Here is a 27,276-nt window from a genome sequence, read left to right as displayed (position 1 = left end):
CACTTCTCGAAATACAACCGTTTTCGTGATAAATAACGATACATTAACGTCGAAAGATATAGAAGAGCGGCAGGCGCCCCTAAAATGACCAGATACTGACCACGGTTAGGTAAATGGCTAATTTTAGTCATATTTTATGTTTTTGATGGCGCTGAAAACGAAATGGCGTTTATTTTGAATTGCATTTCAATATTATCATATAAATGATAGTTTTTGACATAAGCGATTAAAAATTGAAAAATTGCGAAATCGGCCATTTTTAACCCCCAAAAACTATGTGAAAAACTGAAAATTTGAATGTTGCCAAGGTAGGCAGATATTCTTTAAACATCGGTTGATGAAATCCCGAAGAGTTTTTTGCAATAAAATATTCAAAACTCCTTTGTTTTTTTTGCTAATAAAGCGTGCGCGACACTATTTTTCACCGACAGTATGGTGCAAATGAAAGGAATAAATTCGTTATTTCGTAAACCGGCGATTTTAAGGAAAAATCCCTAAACATGTCGATTTTTATTTTTGTTATGATATTGTGGCATATACGGTATAATAGTGACGTCATCCGTCTGGGCGTGATGACGTAATCGATGATTTCTGTAAATGAGAATAGGGGTCGTGTGGTAGCTCATTTGAAAGGTTCTTGAATTCTATATTCAGTAATGTAAACATTTACATAATTATTTATACTCTTTTCTTTCTAGTTTCTACTTCTTTCTACTTCTTTTTTTGTCAAATAATTTAATTTAATAAAAATTTTTTGGACGCTGTATAAATAATTATGTAAATGTTTATATTACTAAATAGAGAATTGAAGAACCTTTCAAATGAGCTAGCACACGACCCCAATTTTCATTTAAAAATCTCATCGATTACGTCATCACGTCCAGATGGATGACGTCACTAGTATACCATATATGTCACAATATCATAACTTAAAAATAAAAATCGACCTGTTTCGGGATTTTTCCGTAAATTCACCGGTTTACGAAATAACGAATTTATTCCTTTCATTTGCACCATACTGTCGTTGAAAAATAGTGTCGCGCACGCTTTATTAGCAAAAAAAACAAAGGAGTTTTGAATATTTTATTGCAAAAAAGTCTTCGTGATTTCATCAACCGATGTTTAAAGAATATCTGCCTACCTTGGCAACATTCAAATTTTCAGTTTTTCACATAGTTTTTGGGGGTTAAAAATGGCCGATTTCGCAATTTTCCAATTTTTAATCGCTTATATGTCAAAAACTATCATTTTTGGAGAAAAGTCACTAAGACCTTTTCTGTTTGGAATGATCCAAAAAACCTAAAAAAAGTTTTTTCCATGCAAAAAAAATAATTTTAGGAAAAAAAACAAAAAAAAAACGTTTAAAAAATTTTTGACCACCTTTTGGTCTTGTCAACAGGCAATTTTTTTAAAAGGAGTCCTTTTTGAGTAAGATTGTGCAAAAAATCCGAATCAGAATATTTTTCCTAGCGGATGCGCAGTGGCTTTCTGGACTACATAGTTCTCACCTTTCTGAAGATAATGGTACCTGCTTGAGCTTTTAATTTTATTAAATAAAGGTCATGAATTTTTTAAAGCAAAAGGTGGAGATTCGTGAACTGCAAAGTTTAATAGCAAAAGTTGAGTGAAGAAATTTAAAATTTAAAATTTTAATTTAATTTAAAATTTTAAAATCACGTTTATGTTAAAATATAGAATACAAAGAAGTTTTCTGGAAAGTTTTAAATCAAAAGGTTTTATAAAAAAAATGGTGCAACTTTTAATATCGACATTATAAATCCCCAAAGTAACGTTTATCTTTTGAGATATTAACTATGGGCAGTGAATGGCTAATTTTTGTCTTACTTTTGGTGCTGAAAACGAAAATAAAATGAACAGCTTATTTCAGAAAGGGACTCGAGTCATGTTAACTAACTTTCGAGAAATATGTAAAAAGCTGTATGGATATGGAAATCCTTAGTTCTTTACCATGATCTTTTTTTCTTATAAGTCAACTACATTTGTACAAGTAGATGACAACTAATAACTTCCAATTTAATAATATTGTTCATTCATAAAAAAAAATTACTAAACTCTTAACAAAAAATAATTAAAAACTGACTCAGGTCCTTTTCTGAAACTTTACGTTGGGGAATATTGCCAAAATCGCAATTTTACCCTAAAATAAAAAAAAAATTACGTTGCTTTGCATTTAACTACAACTTTTAGCCATTTTAACATTTTTTTCAAAGTTTGTAAAATTGCTCAGTTTTTTCAAGATAATGTAACCTGTTTCAAGCTTATAGTCTTATTCTAATAAAAGTTATGAATTTTTTAAAGTAAAAGGTACAGATTTGTGAATTGCTTTTGTTTAATCGCAAAAGTTGAGTAGCGAAATTTATAATTTAGCTTTTAGTTCAGAGAAATAAGGAAAAAAAATAGCCTGTTGGTGACACAACCCCCTCCAGGCCGAAACCAAATTTTTTGGGTAATATGGACATCTATAATAATAACCTATATATTTCCTGCAGCTGATTTTGATGATATACATAGTTATAAACAATGAAGATCAAAAAACGGTAAATTTTCGCTTTTCTCGTCTATTACTAAGAAAATAGTCATTTTAAACAAATTTGAGAGTAAGAAACTCATAAACGGTATAAAAAACTTTAATATGGCATTTGCTTAATATGTCTATCCTTATTGGTTGCTTAGAAAATTGCAAAATAAATCATAAATTTTGAGTTTTTATAAATATTTATAACTTATGTAAAAATTAACTTAGAACCTTCTTATTACACGGAATGCTGAGACTTATGGTGCTTAATTCATACCCTAAATTTCGAAGAAATTGGTTAAATAGTTTAAAAGTTATTTAATTTGTTTATCCCAATATTATTTTTTTGCAACACTGTAAGTCAGAAAATGATGAAGCTACACTAATACTTTGGATAGTTTATGGAAGAAGGAAATTTACAGTATTAATTTAATTAAAAAAAATTACAAAAAATAGTTATAAATATTGCAAAATTATTTTGCAAAAACATGTGAATTAAATAAATGGGGGGGGCTAACTTTGTCGCTAATTGTCCTAGGACAGTTGCTTTTCTTTCTAAATGTGTCTAAAAATTCAGTATTTCTAAATATGAAAAAATAATTTTTCTACAGGTAACGGTTAAAAAGTTATTCTAATTGTTTTAAGTAAGCAAAAAATCAACATGTTTTTTCAAAATAATTTTACACTGTTTAAAATTATTTTTTGTCATTTATTTTTAATAATGGTAATAGTATAAATGTTCTTCTTTCATAAACTGTCCGAAGTATGATTGTAGCCTCATAATTTTATGACTTGTAGAGTTGCAAAAAAAAGGAATTTGGGATAAACAAATTAAATAACTTTTAAACTATTTGACCAATTGCTTTGAAATTTAAAATGTAATTTAAGTACAAGAAGTATCAGCATTCCTTGTAATAAGAAGGTTCTAAGTTGATTTTTACATAAGTTATGAATATTTTTAGAAACTCAAAATTTATGATTTATTTTGCAATTTTCTAAGCAACCAATAAGGATGGACATATTCAGCGAACGCCATATTGAAGTTTTTTATATGATTTATGAGTTTCTTACACTCAAATTTGTTTAAAGTGCTTAACTTTTTGGTAATAGAGGAAAAAATCGAAAATTTAGCGTTTTTCGATCTTCATTTGTTTATAACTATGTATATCATCAAAATCGGCTGCAGGAAACGTATAGGTTAATAATATAGATGTCCATACTACTCACAAAATTTGGTTTCGGCCTGGAACAAAATGTGTCACGAGAAAAATCTTATTTCTCTGGACTATTTTTAATTCACGTTTATGTTAAAACATAGAGTACAAAAAAGTTTTCTGGAAATGCGTAGATCAAAATGTTTTACAGAAAAAAAATGGTGCAACTTGTAATATCGACGTTATATGTACAGCTGGTTCCTAAAAAACTGATACGACTCTTAGTAAGATTTGATCATTTTGAGCAGTGTATGATTGGCCTGACAATATATTATATTTATTATGACAGACAAATAATAAAATAAACAAACAAACAGCCATTTTTTGAGGTTGAACAGAATAAGTAATCTGACAAATTTTAAGATTTGGCAGTGACAGTGACAGCATGTAAATAATAAGTATTTATCCTTCAAAATACACTGCCCAATTTTCTACAAAATACGCTTTAAGATTAGTATCAGTTTTTTTTTGGAACCTGCTGTACATCTTCAAAACAACGCTTATTTTTCGAGATATTGACCATGGGCGGTGAACGGCTAATTTGGTCGTACTTTATATTTTGTATAGTGCTGAAAACGAATGTGAGGTTTATTTTAAATTTTATGTGGGGAAATACTGTCAAAATCGCAATTTTAACCTAAAATAAAAATAAAAATCAGCGTTTAACCCGCTTCTACACCGTTCCGCTTTAATATTTTTTTCTGAAGTTTTTACAGCATATATTTGTCATCTTTGTGAAGGCTACGAGATTCGTTGTAGGCTTTTAGTCTTATTCCTATAAAAGTTACGAATTTTTTAAAACAAAAGATGCAGATTAGTGAATTGCAAAGTTAAATCGCAAAAGTTAAGTGACAAAATTTGAAATATATCTTTTTAATTACATTTATGTTAAAATAGAGAGCCCAAAAAAGTTTCGCGGGGAGTTTTAGATCTAAATGTGTTATAGCAAATAAATGGTGCATCAAAAACATAAAGTATGACTAAAATTAGCCATTCACCTCACCCTGGTCAGTATCTCGAGAAATAAGCGCTTTTTTGGGGGTGTTCCGCTTGTCTAATGGTGTAACGTCAGAGCATAACCTCAAAAGTGGCATTGTTCCGGGATAAAAGTATTCATATTACCGCCAAAGGAATAATGACACTAACGCTATCCTTCCAAGTTGGAAGTAAACATTTATGTGACATTTTTCCTGGTAAAAGTATTTGGAGTCAATTTAACAAGAAAACTGGAATTATGCATTTTTTAGTTCTGTCACTTTCCTTCTGGGTGAGCGATATTGTTAAAATATTTTGTATAATTTAGTGATTTATTACTTACCAACTAAATTGTATGACTGGATCTGAAACAAAAAACGTGTTTTTAGAAAACAATAATGCTACACTGGGGAAATTTCCAACACAATTGGAAACTCCTATAGACAAGAAATTACATTTCTTATATTAAGAAAAATATTTAATTTACCTGACTATTAAAGTATACTTAACACGTTGAAGGACAGTGCGTCAAATGTTTAGGTGCGTGTTGTGACAATAGGGAAATTGCTGAATTTCTTTTAGCGTTTTTAGTATATGGAAACAATGCGTTTTTTAACGTTTTTTGTAAACATGGACGACAGCTATGTACCTATGTCGTGTAACATTTCATATGCATCTACAGATGTATTTTGTAGATGCACAACTCGATATTTTATAAATGTCGTCTATAGACGTGTCACATTACATCAATGGAAATTCATTGGGATCGTGCCAGTTCCGCACTTTTAATTATATTGACTAATTATGTTATTTCTGGTTACTTGGTAATTGTCAAGGCCACAGTCCAAAAAAATAATAAGATGAAAAATAAGATTCAGGTTATGTTATTAAAACGTAAACAATTGTATGCAGTAAATAAAATTAGTTATTAAAATGCAGTACTGCAAGCAAAATACAATTAGTTAAATTTACCTTGATACAGGGTGTCCCGAAAACATTGGTCTTAAATTATACCACACATTCTGAGGTAAAAAGTAGATCGATTGAACCTAACTTACCTTATTACAAATATGCTCATAAAAAAAGTTACAGCCCTTTGAAATTACAAAATGAAAATCGATTTTTTTCAATATATCGTAAACTATTAGAGATTTTTTATTGAAAATAGACATGTGGGTTTCTTATGGCAGCATCATTTAAAAAAAAATTAAAATGAAATTTCTTCACCCCATAAAAATTTTATGGGGGTTTTGTTCCTTTAAACCCCCCCAAACTTTTGTGTACGTTCCACTTAAATTATTATTGTGGCACCATTAGTTAAACACAATGTTTTTGAAACTTTTCTGCCTCTTATTCCTTTTTCGACAAGCCAGTGTTTATCGACATATTTTGAATATTTGTCGAATCCACCATATATTTTTATATGGTAAGTACGATTGTAAAGACCTGTTAATAATCTGAAAATTTATTTATAATTTACATTCTTATGTATATTTTGAAAAATAAGCCATATCTCGATAAAATATGAATTGTCAAAAAAGACTAAGAGGCACACAAGTTTTAATAACACTGTGTTTAACTAATGGTACCACAATAATAGTTTAATTGGAAGGTACACAAACATTTGGGGAGTTAAAAGAACAAAACCCCCATAAATTTTTTATGTAAATATATTAAAAAAGAAGCCGCATCTCGATAAAAACTGGCTTATCGAAAAAATATTAAGAGGCAAAAAAGTTTTTAAAACGTTGTGTTTAACTAATGGTACCACAATACTATATTAATTGGAACGTGCACAAAAGTTTGGGGGGTTTAAAGGAACAAAACCCCCATAAAATTTTTATGAGGTGGACAAATTTCACTATAATTTTGTTTTAAGATGTTCATGCCATAAGAATGATACATGTCCATTTTCAATAAAAAATCTCTAATAGTTTTGAATAGATTGAAAAAATCGATTTTCATTTTGTAACTTCAAAGGGCTGTAACTTTTTTTGTGAGCATATTTGTACTGAGGTAAGTTAGATTAAATCGATCTACTTTTGACCCCAAAATGTGTGGTATAATTTATGATCAATCTTTTCGGGACACCCTGTATAATAATTGCATATCATATCAATATTGTGGAGCAACATATAATTTTTCTTCTTCAGTGACAGTAGATATGAAATGTACGTCAATTTGACAATTTCAATTGACAATATGAATAATTCATATTTAATAATTTATAATTCAATTATTTAAGAAAGTTGCAATGTTTCTCCGCTATTCGCGCACGATCGTTTCTCAATTCCCTTCCAAGTACTTGCACACCGTCAATGTGCTAAATTAGTTGTATGAATATGATTTCATATCTTTACCCATAAAGTAAAATTAATTGAAAAAGAAAAAATTATTACTTTTTTTCAAAATATTAATAATTTATCATGATTAATTAATTGATGCAACGGAGTATTGAAGCATCCGTCATTTTTTTCTCAAACTTATTACAGAATGTTTGTTTCTCAAAGATATCCATACACCCCGTTTCAGAACAGAAATATGTTATTTTTAATTTTAAATTTACTTAGGCTTAAATTACAGACGTACAATTAAATTAATCGGACTTCTGGATAGGTACTCATCAGGTCCTACTAATTAGTAAGGGGATTTAATAAACATACTACTAAAAACGTTTTCCATGTAGAAAAAAAAAAGCATAATTAAGTCAAATTTTTTCTGTATCTTCAAAGAGCGTAAAACCTCTGAAATGTTTCACTCTTTGACGTTATTAAATTTCTCTTTAAAATAAGATTTCTTTTTGGTACATAGCCAAAAAAGCTCGTTTTTGCAGCTAAAGCCAATTTTTTTAATTAAACGGTCAAATATGTTACTTAAATGTGAAACAGATATAAGTGAGGAGAATGTGGAATGAACGAGAAAGTTTGCCCTAACGATTAAATCTCCCGTAACAACGTGGCTTATAGGTACAGTGGTATCCACAATTTTTTTTGAATTTAATTAATCGCGACAAAAAAAAAAGAATTTATGAAATTTGTTTAATCCAAAATACATTTTACTGCTGCCAGAAAACAGGAAAAATTGTAATTAAAAAAATATTTGGCAAATATTGTTTTTTACTTAAAATCAATGCTGTTACCCAGCTGCATATTGGCAGTTTGACGATTTAATTTAAGAGGAAAGGAACATTTTGACGCCTGCCAAATTTTCAATTTATTTTAAATATAATCATTTTTTCGAATCCTGAGAAAACTAATAAGTATTTTTGAAAAATTTAAACGCAGAATGAAAGAATATTTTTATTATTACCGATGGCCGAAAATCCTTAGAGTGAATAAAAAGTTTCTTTTGAATGAGATATTTGAAACTGAAATCACACTAAATGTTCTCTTAGTTTTTCACCCATGTAACTTATTAAAATAAACATTATAGAAGTTTTCAGGGACTTTCCGCCCTTGGTTATAACGTAACCTTTCATTGTGCGTTTAAATTTTTAAAAAATACTAATTAGTTTTCGCAGGATTCAAAGAAAGTGAATCCCATTTAAATAGCATTGAAGCCGAAAGTTCGTACCAATCCCCTTAAGGGAAAAGCAACGTTTAATTGTAATTTTAATAAATTACATGCATTCTTCTTTTTGTGACAATTAATTTAATTAAAAAATGGGCACCCTGTATAAATTATTATGTTAATGTGTATATTACTGTATAGAGAATTGACCAACCTTTAAAATGAGCTAGCACACAACCCCTATTCTCATTTAAAAAATTATTGATTACATCATCAGGCCCAGATGTATGACGTCACTAGTACTATATAATGCCAGAAAACGATAATTTAAGAATTAGACTCGACCTGTTTTGGGATTTATTTCCCAAATTCGCCCATTCGTGAAAAGATTAATTTGGTCCAACCTAAACGTCCTCAATGTATGTAGGTAGTCCATATTGTAGACCGCTCCCGAATGAAAAAATTACTGATTTTGCTTCTTTGCGGATTCCTGTAAAAAAATGTCGCCAAAATCAGAATGGCGTCAGGTGAAATTTTTGGCCAAAAAATGTTTTTGACCTGACTACAACAATCACCCTTTTGCTCCGGAAGGAGCAATACTTTTCTAGGTTTTTTCGATCATTTTTAACAATTACCGCCTCGTCTTACAAGTCGAGTATACTCGCATATTTATTATGGTTTTTTAGGTACCAAGGGTATTATGTATAAGGATAATTACGCTTGAGGTAAATGGTGTATATACCGAGGGCCTTTGGCCCAAGGGATATACGTTGACTGAAAGCGTTATTATCTATAATACCCGTGGTGCCTTCAACGTTTAATGTCCGACTAAATTATTCTTTATATTTTATGTGCAAATAATTTAAATGAATTTTGATTTAATTAGTTTTTAAATAAGTACATTTACCAGCAATTGTCGTATCGTAATTTTGGTAACCATAGTTTTACTTAGGTTGTTATTTGTCAACCTGACATTATTTAACTAGTTATTTAAATTTAATTCCCTAGGGCGTTATTTTTCAAAATAATTCCTTTGGGCATTATATCATACTTAACTGACTTCGAAATCATGTCATTATTTGTCAAATAATATACCAGTCGGACATTAACAATTAAATAACAACGGTCTAAATTTGATATAAGCTCCAATTACTCATCAGAATGTTAAAACTGAATATTAAAACTTCAATTTTTGCGTTTGCAACCTCAAAATAATAATTAAGATATGAGTTTTCAAGCTTCGAAATAAATATTTTTGCACGATTGATCATTTTTGACTGTTTACCGTGACAGATTTTACGTCAGTAGGTGACATTTACTAGCAACTCGACGGTAAGTAATCCAACTCGACGGTAAGTAATCCAACTCGACGGTAAGTACTCCAACTCGACGGTAAGTAATTCACTTACCGTCGAGTTAAAAAATCTCATAATTTTAATTTATTTTTTGAAAGAATAAAGAAAACTAACAAATTATTTATTAATGTTGAAACTTATGGTACAATTTGTTAAATTATTTAATGAAATCCCACTTGTTTGGGCTGTGGTTTCATTTCTAACAGAAACTCCTGCAGAATCGCATACATTAGTAGTATTACTAGAATTGCACAATATTTTTTCGGCAAAATCTATTTTATTTTAAAGAGAATCTTCTACATAGCTTTCTGCCACTGTCGATGAACGCCAACCTCCATGACGCTTTAATCCGAGGACATCAACACCTTTATTAGCCAAAAGCGTTGCTGATGTCCTCCTGAGTGAATGGCCAGTACAGTTCTCGGGATTAGGCAAAATTTGGCAATTTGAGAAGGCCAGCCCCCGATTGTCCCTTTCCCTATTACTTGAGCACAACATTTCCTTTTGGCGTATCTTAAGAACAAATGATTTGATTTTACTTGTAATGGACGAAGTTTTATATACTTTTGCAGAATTTATAAATATGGAATTTTATCGTCTGGTTTATTAACGACTGTAAAAGTACGCTGGATGTTCGTTTTTGTATTGGGTACTTTTACAATCATTAAACCATCGGTTTGTTGGATGTCATTCATAGTAATATTATATAATTCTTCTCTTCTACAGGCACCAGATATTCCCCCCAATATCATTGCGACCTACAAATTATGAAAAAATTTTCATTAGAGTATTTGTTTTACGTAAACTAGCTTATATTACCATGTGAACTAGAAATTCTTCATCCGGTGCTTCCATCAGAAATTTTTCAAATTGCTCCCGTGTAAAAATGCTCGCTTTCTTAGGCTTATAGCCAACATTTTTTCTCTTCAAATATGCGATCAAAGTTGAAAACTTGGAAATATCAATGCCATCATAAAGAAAAACGGTGGATTTAATCATTGAATATTCTGCCCAGAGGCTTCCAGGAGCTTTCAACTGCATATGTCTTTGAACGAAAAATGCCAATAGAGTCTTTTCTTCCATTCTTAAATTCTTGCCTTCGCACCATATTTTAAAACTTTGGTAGGTATTTTGATAACGGATTTTGGATTTTTCGGGAATAATTGCGGAACACCCTTCTTCCAAAGCCCGTTCAATTTCTTCAAATTCACTTTCGCTCATATTTTAATTTATAATAATCAAAATTGTATTAAAATTATTGACAACTAAATAAAAACTCAATTCTCCATTGTTGTTATGCACCCTAGTTACTACCTAACAACCAAAGTATCTATCTTGATAAAATGAATGAAACTAGTCAATATGACGAAAATGTTTAATTTTATAATTTATAATGGTATCAATCGTGCAAAAACGTTATAAGCATGTCGAACGTTAAGGGTAACCGATCTCAGACAAACAATTGTTTTCGATCGGTATAAAACCCTTACCGTTCTCCATACTTAATATACTATTTCGCATTTTTCCGATTGTAAATCGCTTATTACTCGAAAATTGTCAACTTTTAAAAAAATGACAAGCGATAAAAATATCAGAATTTTGATACTGTCTCCAAAAATATCCTATATTCGTAAAAAATAATACTTGACTTTTTCTGACAAAGATCTTTCTTTTCCTTTTTTTTTGTAGGATAAAAAAATAACCAAGATAGAAACGTTTAAAATCTATTTTACTACGAAAACCATTAACCAAGTCCCTTTAATATTTTATCTAAAAAAAATAAACAATTAAAAGATTAAATTTAATACAATTTTATATCCGCCATTAAGATTACCTTTCAAATGATTTTCGGATGAACTCGATATCATAAAAATTCAAGGAATTAGCCTAAAAGAATTAAAAACATTTTTTTTTGATAAATGTTTTTAACCCGCGAGTAGTCGCGCGGTGAGATAGAATCTCAATTTTTATCCTTTTTCGCGATAACTTGATGAAAAATTTTGCAATTTTGAAAAAATTTCGTAAGTGCCTCGAGGAAAGGTGTAGTAATGCGTAGGCATTTTTTTTTCTTCTTCTTCTTTTTGTGGAATTTATGGCTTTGGTGAAAGCCAATTAGCTTTAACCCGCGAGTAGTCGCGCTGTTAGATAGAATCTCACATTTCATCCTTTTTCGTAATACAGTAAAACCTGTCAGTAATGGCCACTAAAAATGAAAGAACTATTGGCCGATATAGAAAGGTGGCCGCTATTGCCAGTTTTTGTAGTCTACATATAATTGGTTTGGGAAATTTTTAAACTGGCCGTTAGGACAGGTGGCCGTTGTTGGCAGGTGGCCGTTAACACAGGTTTTACTGTACAGTAAAATTTGTCAGTAACGGCCACTAAAAATGAAAGAACTATTGGCCGATATAGAAAGGTGGACCGTATTGCCAGTTTTTCTAGTCTACATATAATTGGTTTGGAAAATTTTTAAACTGGCCGTTACGACAGGTGGCCGATGTTGGCAGGTGGCCGTTAACACAGGTTTTTTTAATAAAATTGTTAGAAATATATATTTTCAATATAAAAAGTAGATAAAAATAGTACAAAATAAAAATTTGGTTTTAAATTCGTATTTTGAGATAGAATCTCACACGCGACTATCGACGTTACAGAAGTGAGCGCGACTACTCCCGGGTTAATATGTAAATTTTATTTATATTATAAATTTTTAAAAATTTTTGATCTTGATTTTTTAAAATTTAAAATTTTTGCTATCAACTTCTAGAATTTATTTGATAATTATTTTTGAGTACTTTGACAACTGTTTAATAAAAAGTATATTTTATAAGATGCACCGTTTTCTCGTCTTTCACCACTTTGAGCTCATATTAAAAGGATTTTCGAGCAAGGAATGTGTTCGATTTTTTATTAGCAATTTAAATTTTTAGTGCAGTCACTGAAAGTTTTCACCTCCGATTTCGTTGAACCTCCATCGATTTTCATGAAAATTGGTGAGTAATTAGAGGATACCTCAAGGAATAAAGGTGACATGATGCCAACTTGCGCTTTTACCCTGGGGGTGGATGCCACCCCTTCGCTTGGGTGAAAATTATTTTATTAAAAATAATACCGTAAGTCGATATATGGACAAATTATAAGCAAAATTTGGTATACAAAGTTATTAAAATAAATCAACACTTTTTGAGTTATTAAATACCAAAGATTTTAATTTTTCTTAAAAAAATGCATGTTTTAAATCGGTTTTTCACGTATAAATCAAAAACTATAAGCTTCTACAAAAAAGTTATTATAACTAAAATTGAAGATAATAAAAAATTGAATACATTTCTCATATAAAGAACTAAGCTAATGTTAGTTAGAAGTGAGTTATTGGCAATTGAATGTGTATTTTTTTCGACGAGTACTCAAATCTAAGTATTCAAGCTTAAGTTACGGGAAAACGATGCAATGCATAAAATATTCTTCCTAAACATTTGACAAAGTACTTCGGAGTACCTATTAAATGAGCTTCAGAACAAGGTAATAGCGTCAAAATTAAGCAAGTTATAATGAAAATAAAAGAACCGTTTCGAATTTTTTAGGAAAAAGTGAAAAATAAAACATACGCCATTTCCACAAAAATTAAAATTTATAGTAATCCTTACAAGAGCTTCTTTATATTAGCATAAGTAATGATTTTGATAATTTTTACGGGTTTAGAATGCATATTTTTGAAAAAAAAGATACAATATAAAAAAATCATAATTTTTAAAATTATTGTAATTCTCATATTCTTTTGATAATAACTCCAAAAATACTCAATATACGTAAAAAATTATATACAACCAAATTTTAGTTTTTTTCTGTGACAAAGATTCTACCTGTTTTATTATTTTTATAGGGTAAAAAATAACCGAGATAGAAACGTTTAAATCTTAAATTTTGCTGATTGAACCATGTAACCGGGGTCATTTAACCTTTTATTTTTAAAAAAGTAAGGTGTTAAAAAGATTAGTTTCAACGTGTTTAAATAGCACTTAGAATTAGCTTTCAAAAGTTTTTAGATAAACCTGATATCTTAAACACGAACGGAGTTCAAAACAATAACATTTTTTGGAAAAATTTTTAAAAGATAAATTTTGAAAAAATTTTGGAGCATAAATTTTAACGCTACCAACATGTTCGAGGGCTCATTTAATAGATATTTTTAAGTACTTTGACAGATGTTTAATAAGTTTATGTTATAAAATGCATCAATTTCCCGTTATTTCATCTTGAATACTTAGAGTTTTTTACTCGCCGAAAAAAATATACATTCAATTACCTATAACTCACTTTTAGTTAACATTAAAAGATTTTTCTGGTAAGGGGTTTATTTCATTTTTATTATCTTCAATTTTGATAATAGTAACTTTTTTTAAAAACTTACACTTTTTGAGTTATTGATGAAAAATTTGTTAAAAACATGCATTTTTCTCAAGAAAATTAAAATTTTTGATTTTTAATAATAATTCAAAAAGTTTTGATTTATTTTAATAACTTTATAAAACAAATTTTGCTTAAAATTTGTCCCCCTATCGAATTATGGGGTTACTTTTAATAAAATAATTTTCACCCACGAGAAGGGGTGGCATCCACCCCCAGGGCAAAAGCGCAAGTTGGCACCATGTCACCTTTGTTCCTTGAGATATCCTCTAACAACTCACCAATTTTCATGCAAATCGATAGAGGTTTAACGAAATCGGAGGTAGTAGCTTATACCCACCTTAAGTGACTCCACTATTTTGTAAGAATAACTTTTTTGTAAAAACTTATAGTTTTTGAGCTATTTATGAAAAACCAATTTAAAATATGCACTGTTTCAAAGATTGCAAAAGAAACATCTGGATCAGAGGAGTAACCAAAGTGAAAGACGTTAAGGAACAGGAGGTAAAACTTCCGACAAGCAGATGAAAGATGGAAAAAGCAAATAATCTACTGGCGACCATGGGAACATAAGAGAGGAAGAGGAAAACCTCAGATGAGATGGAGCGACGACCTCAAAAAGCATGCTGGATCCAGATGTATGGCCACAGCGCTGGATAGGAACCAGTTAAAAAGAGAAGAAGAGGCCTATGTCCAAAGATGAATAGATTAAGGTTCGAAGATAGATAGATAGACTATTTTCACGAAAACTGACAATATTTAATAACTCGCAAAGTATTGATTTTCAGTTTCACCGAAATCGGAAGTACATAATAGTTGATTTTGGCTTCATTTACTGTACTATTATAAGTGAGGAGAATATGGAATGAACGAGAAAGTTTGTCCTAACAATTAAAACTTCCCTAACAACGTGGCCTGATATTATTTCCGTTTTTATAATGAACACGTATTATAATTATGTCGGTCCTTTAACAGCGTATGCCCAGTCAGAATTTAATTTTGGTACGTTTCTGGTGAATGGCTTTAATTGTAAAAGCATAAACCTATGCTTTTTGGAAATTAAAGCAAACATTACTAAGTTTGATGGCGAGACACATTTAAGTGGAAAATAATATTTCAAAATGTGTACTTGTGACCCCTAATAACTATATTTTAACATTATGTATACATTGTAAAAGTTAGGATTTGTATAACAATAGAACTACCACAGAAAGTTAGGATTTGTATAATAATAAATAATAAAACTCCAACTAACTATGAGAGCCGATTGTTTTCAAGGGGACAAACAAAATATAAATTTAATTATTCACATTTTTATTTACTTAAAAAAACAATGCAATGATATTTAAATATAATTATTTTGGGCTTTACCGCCTTTTATCCTGCATATAGCTTTCAATAAAATAATACTTACGGCACTGTTAAATTTCTTGCTTGCTGTAGACTGTAGACGATAAAGTTATCACTACAGACAGATGATGTGGGCAGGTCTTAAATATTTGCCATTTGAATGTTTTCAAGTAGCCGTTGTGGACTTTAGTTGGTTGGTTTATTCCACTTAATTACTCATCGTCCACGATGTAATCATCAGGAAAATCCCTTCCGAAAAGGAGACAGAAAATGGTTATATTAAGTCAACATAACTAGAATAATAAACTCTATATTCCTTTGCTATGATTTAGAAGATTACATTTTAAATAAAAATATTAAAAATAGCAAATTGGCAAGGATCAAGTGAATAGATTTATTGTTATTGTTAATTGGTATTTAATATACATATACCTGTAATTAAAAAAACTGAAAAATAAATGTGGTTTTAGAAAGATTAAAATGTATAAAAAGTAAAAATTATTAAAATGAATTATGAAAATTGGTTAAATTTTAAATATAAAGAAATTATCATATCGGTCCAAGAAGTATAGACAAAATCAATGAATTTTACAGAGAAACACTCTCTTAAGTAGAGACAAGATATTATAAAAACATTTCCACTTCTGCCATTTTATGATAATAATGCTAGATGGCAATATTGTAAAATATAAATTACCACAAAACTTAATTATTATTTTTTTATACAAAGTACAAAACTTATTAAGAAATTAATAATGATCATAATAGTATGTAAAAATTAGTGACAATTAAACGAGGTGCTCAGAGCAACAGTGGCCTAACTCACAAGTTTTTATATTAATATACCAATAAAAGCAGCAGCACTAAATCTTCGGACTAACAATGGTCAACACAACCTACCTCCATATTTGGCCAAATGGCGCTACATAATTTGCAGGAGGCTAAGGGACAGGTATAACCCAAACTACGCAGAATTTAGTCAACCCAGTAAAATAATAAATAAAGAGATCCGCAAAGACATAAGGCAACATGACATGAGAGAGGTGATACCGGTGGTAGAGGAAAATAGAAATCTGAAGGTTCTAAGACACGACATGTCCACAGGAAAAAAGGACATACATAAGTTAAGAAATAAACAAGACGACATTGTGACTGATAAGGAAGAAATAGTGAGAACAGAAGATTTCTACAGACAACTTTTTATAACGAGTGAATCCGATGAAAGACGCCCTTTACCAAAAATAGAGAATAAAGGCTCAGAATTAATGACGAACATAACTATTGACGAAATTAAAAATGCGCTTCAAAAGATGAAGAACAATAAATCCCCAGGTGAAGACAAAATAATAGCTGAAAGCCTAAAACTAGGAGGAAATACACTTTTACTGGCACTACACACTTTTACAAATACCGACGCAGTGGATCAACGCAGAAATATCTTACTCCATAAGAAGGGAGATATCAGCGACCTTAGAAACTACCGACCAATTAGCTTGCTGTCACAAGTATATAAGCTATTTACAGGAGTTATTACCAACAGACTAGGAAATGAGTTGGATTTCTATCATCAAAAAGAGCAAGCAGGTTTTAGAGCAGGATATGGCACGAATGATCATTTACAAGTAATTAAGAACTTAATAGAAAAGAGTGTTGAATATAACAAGCCATTAGTCCTTATATTTGTTGACTACGAACAGGCTTTTGACAGCAACACATCAAAAAATGCATGGCATGATGACATAAAACGGATCGACAAAAATTGGATGCAAACAGCACAAAATAGAAATACATGGAAAAGACTTAGGGAGACCTATATCCAGGATATATCCGGGTGATGATGAATTTGTAGCGCCGTCCCATTAGTATAATGGAAATACGAATGAAAATATTGCATTTATCTCGAAACTTCATTTTTGGGGTTAGGCCACTGTTGCTCTAAGCGCCTCAAATAATGTGACAGTAGAAAGTAACTGCTAAAAATCACTGCTAACTGCTAAAAATAAACGTCACTGCTTTCTACCGTCAATTTGTTGTCATATTGATTGAATATTCATGTGTATTTTTTCAATAAAATAGTGCGTGGTATCTCCACAAATTCAAAAATTAATGAGCTGATGATTAAAAATATTGTTAGACAAGAGCGGACATGTGAAAAAACCTCTGTTTTGGGATTTTTGTAGATAAAGTTAGCTGATATCTTCAATAATAATAATTTACTTATCCTTTCGATGACCAACCATTTTTTGTTACACGGATGACCAACGGGGGTCAAAAATGACCCCAGTCAAAAGTGACAATTGACAAAAAAATTAAGTTGTTTTAAGAAATAAAATAATGTATTCGTAATTTTATTGTTACCATTGTATCACTAAATGATAATAGACAAACGCCCCACTACCATAATGCGCCAAGCTCCAAATTTGTCTGACTTCACCCAAATAACAAGTACAAAAAGTTTCGACGGTGTGGTCATAAATAATAATTTTATATGTGGGCCCAAGATCTATAAATAAACCTTAGTAAAACATACTTTTAATTACAACTGAACAAAAACAGGAATCATCGTTCTGAACTTAGAAACAAAGAAATTTTAAAATATACTAATTTACGTCGCCACAGGTTTAACAAACATTTTTTTTATATTGAAATGTTTTTTACATACCATTCCACATAATAGACGGTATTTACTTAATATACAGGGTGTAACAAAAATACAGGTCATAAATTAAATCACATATTCTGGGACCAAAAATAGTTCGATTGAACCTAATTTACCTTAGTACAAATATGCACACAAAAAAAGTTACAGCCCTTTGAAGTTACAAAATGAAAATCGATTTTTTCCGATATATCGAAAACTATTAGAGAGTTTTTAATGGAAATGGACATGTGGCATTCTTATGGCAGGAACATTTTGGAAAAAAATTATAGTGAAATTTGTGCACCCCATAAAAATTTTTTGGGGGTTTTGTTCCCTCAAACTCCCCCAAACTTTTGTGTACGTTCCAATTAAATTATCATTGTAGCACCATTAGTTAAACACAATGTTTTTAAAACTTTTTTGCCTCTTATTACTTTTTCGAAAAGCTAGTTTTCATCGAGATATTTTGAATATTTGTGAAATCCACCACATATTTGTATATGGTTAAGTACGGTTATTGAGACCTAGTAATAATAATGAAAATTAATTTATAAATTACAGTTTGGGGTATATTTTGAACCATATTAAAAAAGAAGCCACATCTCGCTAAAAGGTGCCTGATCGGAAAAATACTAAGAGGCAAAAAGTTTTAAAAACACTGTGTTTAACTAATGGTACCGCAATAATAGTTTAATTGGAACGTACACCAACATTTGGGGGGTTTAAAGGCACAAAACCCCCATACAATTTTTAAGTAGACATATTAAAAAAAAGAAGCCGCATCTCGATTAAAACGGGTTAATCGGAAAAATACTGAGAGGCAAAAATTTTTAAAAACATTATGTTTAACTAACGGTACCACAATAATAATTTAACTGGGACGTACATAAAAGTTTGGGGGGGTTTAAGGGAACAAACCCCCCATAAATTTTTTATGGGGTGCACAAATTTTACTATAATTTGTTTTTAAGATGTTTCTGTCATAAGAATGCCACATGTCTATTTTCATTAAAAAATCTCTAATAGTTTTCGATATATCGGAAAAAATCGATTTTAGTTTTGTAACTTCAAAGGGCTGTAACTTTTTTGTGTGCATATTTGTACTAAGGTAAATTGGGTTTAATCGAATTATTTTTGGACCCAAAATATGCGATTTAATTTATGACCTGTATTTTTGTTACACCCTGTATAATTGGAACATGAAAGGCCAAGGGAGTTCGTCTTTAACCCCAAATTCAGAAATTTTTTTTGTAAAATATAGGGAATTTTTTGTATTACAAAATATGAGGGCATCTATAGGCCGTCTCACCTTGACTTTACAGTATAGGGAACATAGGCAATGCAGTCCTTATGAGAGTTTTCAGCGCGGTGATGCCGATTTTATCAAAAATAATTTATAATCGAACATTAGAGAGATTAAATTAAAACTGTTTCACAAAGACAATCTACAATTTTAGGTTTCGTAACCATTTAAGCTTATTTGATATATTGTAGTTATTCCGCATATGAATCCTAAAATTGCAGATTGCTTTTCTAAAACAGTTTTATTTTAATCTCTCTAATGTTCGAATAAAAATTCTTTTTATAAATCGGCATCACCGCGCTAAAAACTCCCATAACTGCTTTGCCTATGTTCCCTATACTGTAAATTCAAGGTGGGATGGACATATAGAATGATATTAAAGTAAAATAAAAAAAAAATGAGTTTAAAATTGAAAATATTTCTGAATTTATTAAATAAAAGCATGCATTGGGGTCAAAATTTACCACCCTTGGTCATCCGAAGGTTATGCTACCTTTCAAATATGCCCGGAACATTAAAAAAAATAAAATATTTAAACATTTTGAAATACACATATTTCTTTCTATTTTCTTTACTTGTAACTTTAAAACAATTCATTTAATTTGTAAAGAAATTAACTAAAGATAATTTTTCTATGAGATATGGCTGGTTAAAATGTATTAGTTTTTTACCCTTGCTACAAAATAGCAATAAATACAAAATCAGGGGACACTAGAAGACTGTTAATATAATCAAATCTTTTCAACGACTAAGGTTGCATTTTGGACCTCCGTAATTCGCTTAGAATTTTTTTTAAATATACTTAAACCGTCCACCAAATTTCATTAAAATCGAATTAATTTTTTTTTAAAGTTGTAATGTTTAAAAACTTTTAGTAAAAAAAACGAGACCATTTTGGAGTTTGTTACGTTTTTATTACATATAAAAAGCTTAACCTATCCAAAGCAATTTACGAAATTAAAATCGGATTATTTAGGCGGCCCCATCAATGTTTTATAAACAATTTTTTGGCTTATGAAGAAATCGATATCTCGGTAACTATTATACTAAATTAAATTCAGAAAACGGCATTGGAAAAAACTCGACAAGGCATTTCTTCGAAAAGAAAAAAAGTTGAACTACAAGGAGTAGTTAGTGAGATACAAATTGTCGAAGTTGGCACTAATTGCAACGAAGTTGTCACAGGAAATCAGTGGATTTTTCCACAAATTCCTTCTAACCTAAACCTCTTTTCTAACCTTCCAGTATGTCAAAGGGCAGGACTCAGAAAATCGTGGCTAAACTTCCATCTGATATCACCCGGTCAATTTGTTTAATGATTTTTGTAATAACTTTGGAAGTAATTTACCAAAATTATTTTCTTCATGGTTAACCAGTTTATTTATTACTTCACCTTTACCTGTTAGTCCAAGTAATGAAGCTTAAAATAGGACAAAATTTCGCAATTTTTACAGAATGGATCGATTTGTATGAAAATTTGAGAATAATTAGTGGATAGTTCAAAGATCAAAATCTATATGACGCGGAAAGGCGCTTTTACCATGGGGGTGGTTGCCACCCTATGTTGGAGTGGAAATTTTTTATTATATTCCGACCACAAAAGTTGGCAAAAACAGCCATTCTAAGCAAAAAACGTTCTATACATTTTTGTCATAAAATTAATAGTTTTCGATTTATTCTCTATCGAAAGTATTACTTTTATATCTAAAACATCAATGTTTTTAATCAGTTTTCTGCAAATAACACAAAAAGTTTTCGTTTTATCGAAAAAACTTTGCTTAACAAAAATGTACCTTGTAAAAAAGTCAACAAAACCGTTTTTTTAAATTTTCTTTAAGACTAATAGTAATCGGGCTATACTTTATTATAATATTATGTTAGCTCTTCTTCGTCAAATGCTAAATATTGTTGTATCAAAGTCAAAAGACGGGAAAACTATGCATTTTTCGAGGATAAAATGTTTAAACTAATTTGAAGTATTTAAAAATATCTATCTCCAGAAATAAAAAACAAGTCTTCGAAAATTAAGTGACATAATGAAAAGAATGTCGGTCCTTATTTTTTTTCAGCGAAAAAATGATTGGAAGCAAACCCCTAATCATCACAATAATTAAAATTATTTATTGACCTTATTTGATCTTCTTTATTTATAATATATATAATATATAATAATAGGTTCTAGAAGTTTAACCGGCTTAGAGTAATTAGTTTTAAAAAAAAAATGAAGTCAAACGCGAATAACGAATTTTTGGAGTTTGGTAAAAAATTGTTTTTCTTCGGAATAGAAAGATTATCATCAGAGATAAATTGTAGCTTATTTAATTCTCAATAAGCTGATTTGCAAAAAAATTTTCAGCGGTAAAAATTGAGTGAGCTTTTGACACTTAAAACTAGTAATATCATGCAAAAACCACATTTACCAACCCTTTCAAAGTCACCACTTTTACGACTAAGGATTTTAAAGAGATTACATTTAACAGCCTTATAGACCTTGTAAAAACCTACAAAATTCTTGTTCAACAAACTTTCTAAGATAAAAATATGAAAAGGTTACGGTTAAAAATCAATATATTTTTTTGAAAAAAAAGGGAGAAATCCAATTGGAAGCATAATAATGTAAGTTAGCGGTATTTTTAGTCATTGGCCTTATTCATTTTTCTTTATTTATGTATTTTTAATATATTGTAGAAGTTTGACGGGCTTATAATGATTAGTTTAAAAAGATTATAGTTAAAAGCGAACAACCAATTTTTGTAGTTTGATAAAAAATGCTATTTTCTTCAGAATAGAAAGATTAGCATCAGATATACGAAAAAATGTTTAAATATGAAACTGTAAGTTATTTAACTCCCTAGAACTTGGTTTCAAAAAATTTTTTATTCGGCAAAAATTGAGTGAATGGTAATTGAGTATATTATATCGAAAACCATTGACTTTTTCGATATAAAAATAACATTTTCGATAGCGAATATATCTAAAATTATTAGTTTTATCAAAAAAATGTATAGATCATTTTTTGCTGAGAATAAATGTTTTTATCAACTTGTGTAGTCAAAATATAATAAAAAATTTCCAACCCCGAGATGGGGTGGCAACCACCCCCATGGTAAAAGCGCCTTTCGGCATCATATTTATAGATTTTGATCCTTGGACTATCCACTACGTATTCTCAAATTTTGAAGCAAATTGATCTATTCTGTAAAAATTGCAACGTGAAAAGCTTCGGTTCCTGGACTATGTCTAGAATAACAAATTATCTGCCGTTAGTTTATGTTCACTTGATATTGATACAGTCGGAAAAATAAAAGAATACCCATAAAGATCACATCAATCACTTATTTTGTATTTGCTGTATTTTTCTACAACAAACGTTTTTTATTTATAGAAAAAGACAGCAAATACAAAGTAAGTGATTGATATGATCGTTCATGGATATTTTTTCATTTTTCCGACTGTATTTATTTAATTATTGAAAATAATTTGCCTACTTTTTAAATATTGCACCGGTGCTGCAGTGTAGAATAGCTCTTGATGCAGCTGTTTTTTTACTAGTCGTCGTGCTAATCTGTAGGTAAAATGTGTAACTCCACAATTCTCTGAAAATGAGTTACCACTGCCATCTGTTTAAAAAAGTTTCTACTTACCGTATCTCCCTTGACGCGAAATAAAGTACGAAAAATACGTAACTGCCTAGTTTATCATACAACACGACTGAACAGTCATGTAGAAAGTGATATTTTCAAGAAAAAGTTGGTTATGTTAATAATATGTGTATAAAATATATATTCCGTTTTACCAGCCTATCTTCTAAATGGGGAGATACGTAGTATACGCATTAGTCATATTTAGAGAGATAGTTTTTATGTCTCCTGTAAAATTTGGTTAAACGCAGTTTACAGATTATGTCGACGTAGTTCTCAAAATCTGAAACTAGTCCGCTCTTTAACGGTAAAATATTTCAAAACCTCTAAATTTTAAAAAACCGCTTGGATTGACATGAAATTTGGCATACACATAGCTAATAAGTCAAAGAAAAAAAGTGATATTGTGCCGATATGTGCTTTTGCCCTGGGGGTGGTTTTCACCCCTCTTGGAGGTGAAAAAATATTCGTCCAAAGAAAGTCAAAAATGGATAAACTGGCTAATTTTAAGTAAATTTTGTTCTATAGAGTTTTTTCACTAAGTCAATACTTTTCGAGTTATTTGGCAGTGAATATGTTCATTTTTTCAATAAAATAACCACGCTTTTAGACAGTTTTTCGTAAATAACTCAAATAGTAAGTATTTTGTCGAAAAAACATTCTTATCACAAATAAAGCCTGTAAAAAATTTAAAAAAATGGTGTATACATTGGTAGGTGTCTCTACACCTACTAGAAGCAGAGTTATAGCTAATGAAAAATAGGTTCATATTCGTCAAATTCCAAATGGAATATTTTAACGTGAAATAACCAAAAATGAAGCACATTTCGGGGAAAACTTATTACAACTTATTTAAAATGTTTAAAAAAAGCTTCATTTTTGTTTCATAAAAAAAATTATAGCATCAAAATTAAACAAGTTGCGCTCAAAATAAAGTTAGTTCCTTTTGGTTTTGGTAAAAAAATCGAGAAAATCACCCCCTAATTAGTATCTTAAATGAACTTAATCGTTACGACTTCACAAGTTTCTTGACTCGTGTATATATTGTTTATATGATCTGTAAGTTTCATCGGTTCAAAGTCCTTACTATTGAAAGGGCTGTAGTTAAAAGGGGTTGAACGAGTCACTGATCACGAATGTATGCAAATTTCGAAACACCAAATCTTAATCAATTTTTGTCTAACAGAAAAACAAAAAAATTCATGATATTCAGAAAAGCAAATCTGACTTTTTGTTTTTCGAGATTTTCTAAAAATTCTAAGTTATTTTGAAAAAAAAAGCATATTTTTCAAAATTAAAATTTTAAAAAATTTTAATTTGAAACCAATTTTTTTCAAAAATAAGCACTTTGAATCGATGAAACTTACAGATCATATAAACACCACATAAGTAAAATAATTTGTGGAGCGGTAACGATTAATTTCATTTAAGTTGCTAATTAGGGGTTGGTCTTCCCGATTTTTTTTTTCCAAAAACAAAAGGGACCAACTTTATTTTGAGCGTAACTTGCTTAAATTTAATACTAGAAACTTTTTGTAAAAACAGAAGTAAACCTTTTTTAAACACTTTATAAAAGTTATAGTGGGTTTTCCCCAAAAACTGCTTAATTTTTTGGACATTTCACATCGAAATATTCTATTTGAAATTTGGTGAATAAGAATCTATTTTTAATTGGCTATAACTCTAGTTCTACGAGATCCAGAGATCTAACGCGTACACCATTTTTTTTTTACTTTTTTATGGGCTATATTTTTGCTAAGAACGTTTTTTTCGACAAAATACTCACTTTTTAAGTTATTTGCGAAAAACCGTCTAAAAATGTAGTTATTTTGTTGAAAAATGAACATATTCACTCGCAAATAACTCGAAAAGTGTTGACTTGGCGAAAAAGCTCTATAGAACAAAAGTTACTTAAAATTAGTTAGTTTACCTATTTCCGGACTTATTTTGGACATATATTTTTTCACCCGCAAAGGGGGTGACAGTCACCCCCAGGGCAAAAGCACACATCGGCACAATATCACTTTTTTTCTTTGACATGTAAGCTATACGCGTGCCAAATTTCATGTCAATTCAAGCTGTTCTTTAAAATTTAGATCAAAAACCGTGAAAGAATGGACTAATACCAGACTACCCAAACACATAATTATAAAATGTCACACTACTATCACTTTTTTAATTGGAGGATTAAATTTATGACGTATGTTTAAGCTCTGTTTTATGGATGATTTTTTAATTTTAATCTAAATAATTAACTAATTACAAAGTACTGTCAGCAACATGCTAAATCGGATTTAAATTTAAACCTGTGAAAAAATTTTTATCTTCAACAAATTTTCAACTTTTTAGTTATAATTTGTACAGATTAGCGCACTGTGTTTCCTGAAAAAACTTTGTTTAATAAAAAACTCGCGTGACTCGTTTAATAACAAATAGGCCTGGATCCCGCGTGCCCAAAAAATTTGATTAACAGCAAGCTGAAAATTTGTTAATAGCGTAACGGTGTCTAGTCGGACAAACTTTGGTGTACGGGAACACTGGAACAGGGGAAGTTTTAATTGTGAAACTTAATGTATTTTGTCGGACAAAACTACCAATTGATTTAATACCCTTTCATTAAATTCTCATGCAAAAATCAGACTGCTATATATATATCACCAACATAATTCCTGCCATTTAACCTGTTCTACGTGTCGGACTTATTAAAATGCCCAGTCGGTGATAAATACCAGTCTAATTTTTGCACGAAAGTTTAACGAAAGGGTAACAAATCAGTTGCATCAAGTTCTGTCCGACAAAATACATGCGACGTTTTCGTAGTCTGACGTTCCAAATTTTTAACCTGTTCCACAATTAAAACCCAGTTCCAGTGTTCCAGTGTTCCCATATATCAAAGTTGGTCCGACTAGACACCGTTAAGCTATTAACAAATATTTTCAGCTTGCTATTCATCAACTTTTTTTGTCACGCGGGATCCAGGCCTAAAAATCCACATCCAGTAAAATTCTGAGTAATATGAGTAATAATGAGATTTTAAAATAAGAATATAACGGAAGTGCATATTATGTAAAATATCTGCATATACGTAATAGGCAATAGTGGCTGCAATATCCGTAATTAAATATCTGTTCTTTAATCTGATTAATTACCATCAACAAAAAATTCCATCAGGTTACAATGACTTAAAAATAGAGTAATCAAAATAAATACTTTGCTACTCTTATGTATGATCGTTCTTTTCTACTGTTCTCTTTCATACTTAGTCCTTGATGTTATCCACTTGGCATGATCGTTGTATATTATTTTTTTAAGGATCGGTACTGTTTCAATGTTAACATTCTCGTTCTCAATTCCGCTAATAGACTACCTCTACAAGGTAGTTTTTATTTGCTTTGTGCTGATGTTCTGCTCGCTGTACGTAGATGTCTAACTTTTATTGCTTTAACTACATCTTATACCATTATCATTTATTGGGCCCTATATTTTGCAGAAAATTTGGTGCTTGAATGATATAAATTTTTTTTAGTCAGTATTTACCACACGTTATTTTGATTCAAAAACAAGTTTTTGATCAATTAAATTATAGTGTAGAAAACGCTCAAATACCATTTTTTTTTTTACATTTTCCTCCATTCCCAAAATACGTTATCTTCGATGTGGCTGAAAATTTGCCTACATATAGCCAAAATTCAAAGATTTAAGTGGTTAAAATAATTTTTATAATTTTACAATACAAAAAAAGTTTTATGCAATAATATCAGAGTCGAAAATATAGGAGTCTACTGTAAGTACAATTAGCTCGGAAAATATCGAACTCACGACAAAAATTGTTAAAAAGGTTTTAATATAATTATTGTATATATATGATTTATTTGAAACAATTTCAGTTCCTACCATTTTTGGGAAAAGTTGAAAATGGCGGAGATATTGATGGAAAAACAACTGCTATAAATCCAATCAGGTCTACCGCTCGCGCTTTTACCGCATACGTACTACCTTAAATATTTATTTTGTTATAAAAGGTACAGATCAAAATTGTATAAAATTTAATTCTCTCAGTTTTTGTATAGGTGCATTTTTATTGTAAAACTAATAAAAAACGGAATAGTTCAATATTTATGCTTTAACGGTCATTATTTGCCGCCATAACTTAAAAAATATCTACCGCAATAAAAAGAAATTATAGGAAATCGGATACGCAACAATTTCAGTCCTTATACTTTTTGTCGAAAAGTGTAAAATGGCGGATATATTGAGCAAAAACCGGTCTCCTATAAAATCAAGAAGGCCGCTAACGTAACGGCGAAATTCAGTCGCGATTTTAAATTTACACTACTATTGACC

At 30.1% G+C, this 27,276-nt stretch overlaps 1 protein-coding gene across 1 annotated transcript in view; it reads right to left on the bottom strand.

Annotated features, from left to right (window-relative positions):
- Nucleotides 1-27,276, bottom strand: part of LOC126882878 (sex peptide receptor) — a 1,311,932-nt gene that overhangs the window by 936,693 nt on the left and 347,963 nt on the right. Inside the window, exon 2 of the mRNA XM_050648043.1 lies at nt 5,069-5,090. The gene's annotated coding sequence lies outside the window, so the exon portion shown is untranslated. The remainder of the gene's footprint in view (nt 1-5,068; nt 5,091-27,276) is intronic.

This window comes from Diabrotica virgifera, chromosome 1 (assembly GCF_917563875.1).
Source record: "Diabrotica virgifera virgifera chromosome 1, PGI_DIABVI_V3a".
NCBI lineage: Eukaryota > Metazoa > Arthropoda > Insecta > Coleoptera > Chrysomelidae > Diabrotica > Diabrotica virgifera.
The sequence above is the reverse complement of the archived record's forward strand: the minus strand, read 5'-3'. Positions and strand labels throughout refer to the sequence as shown.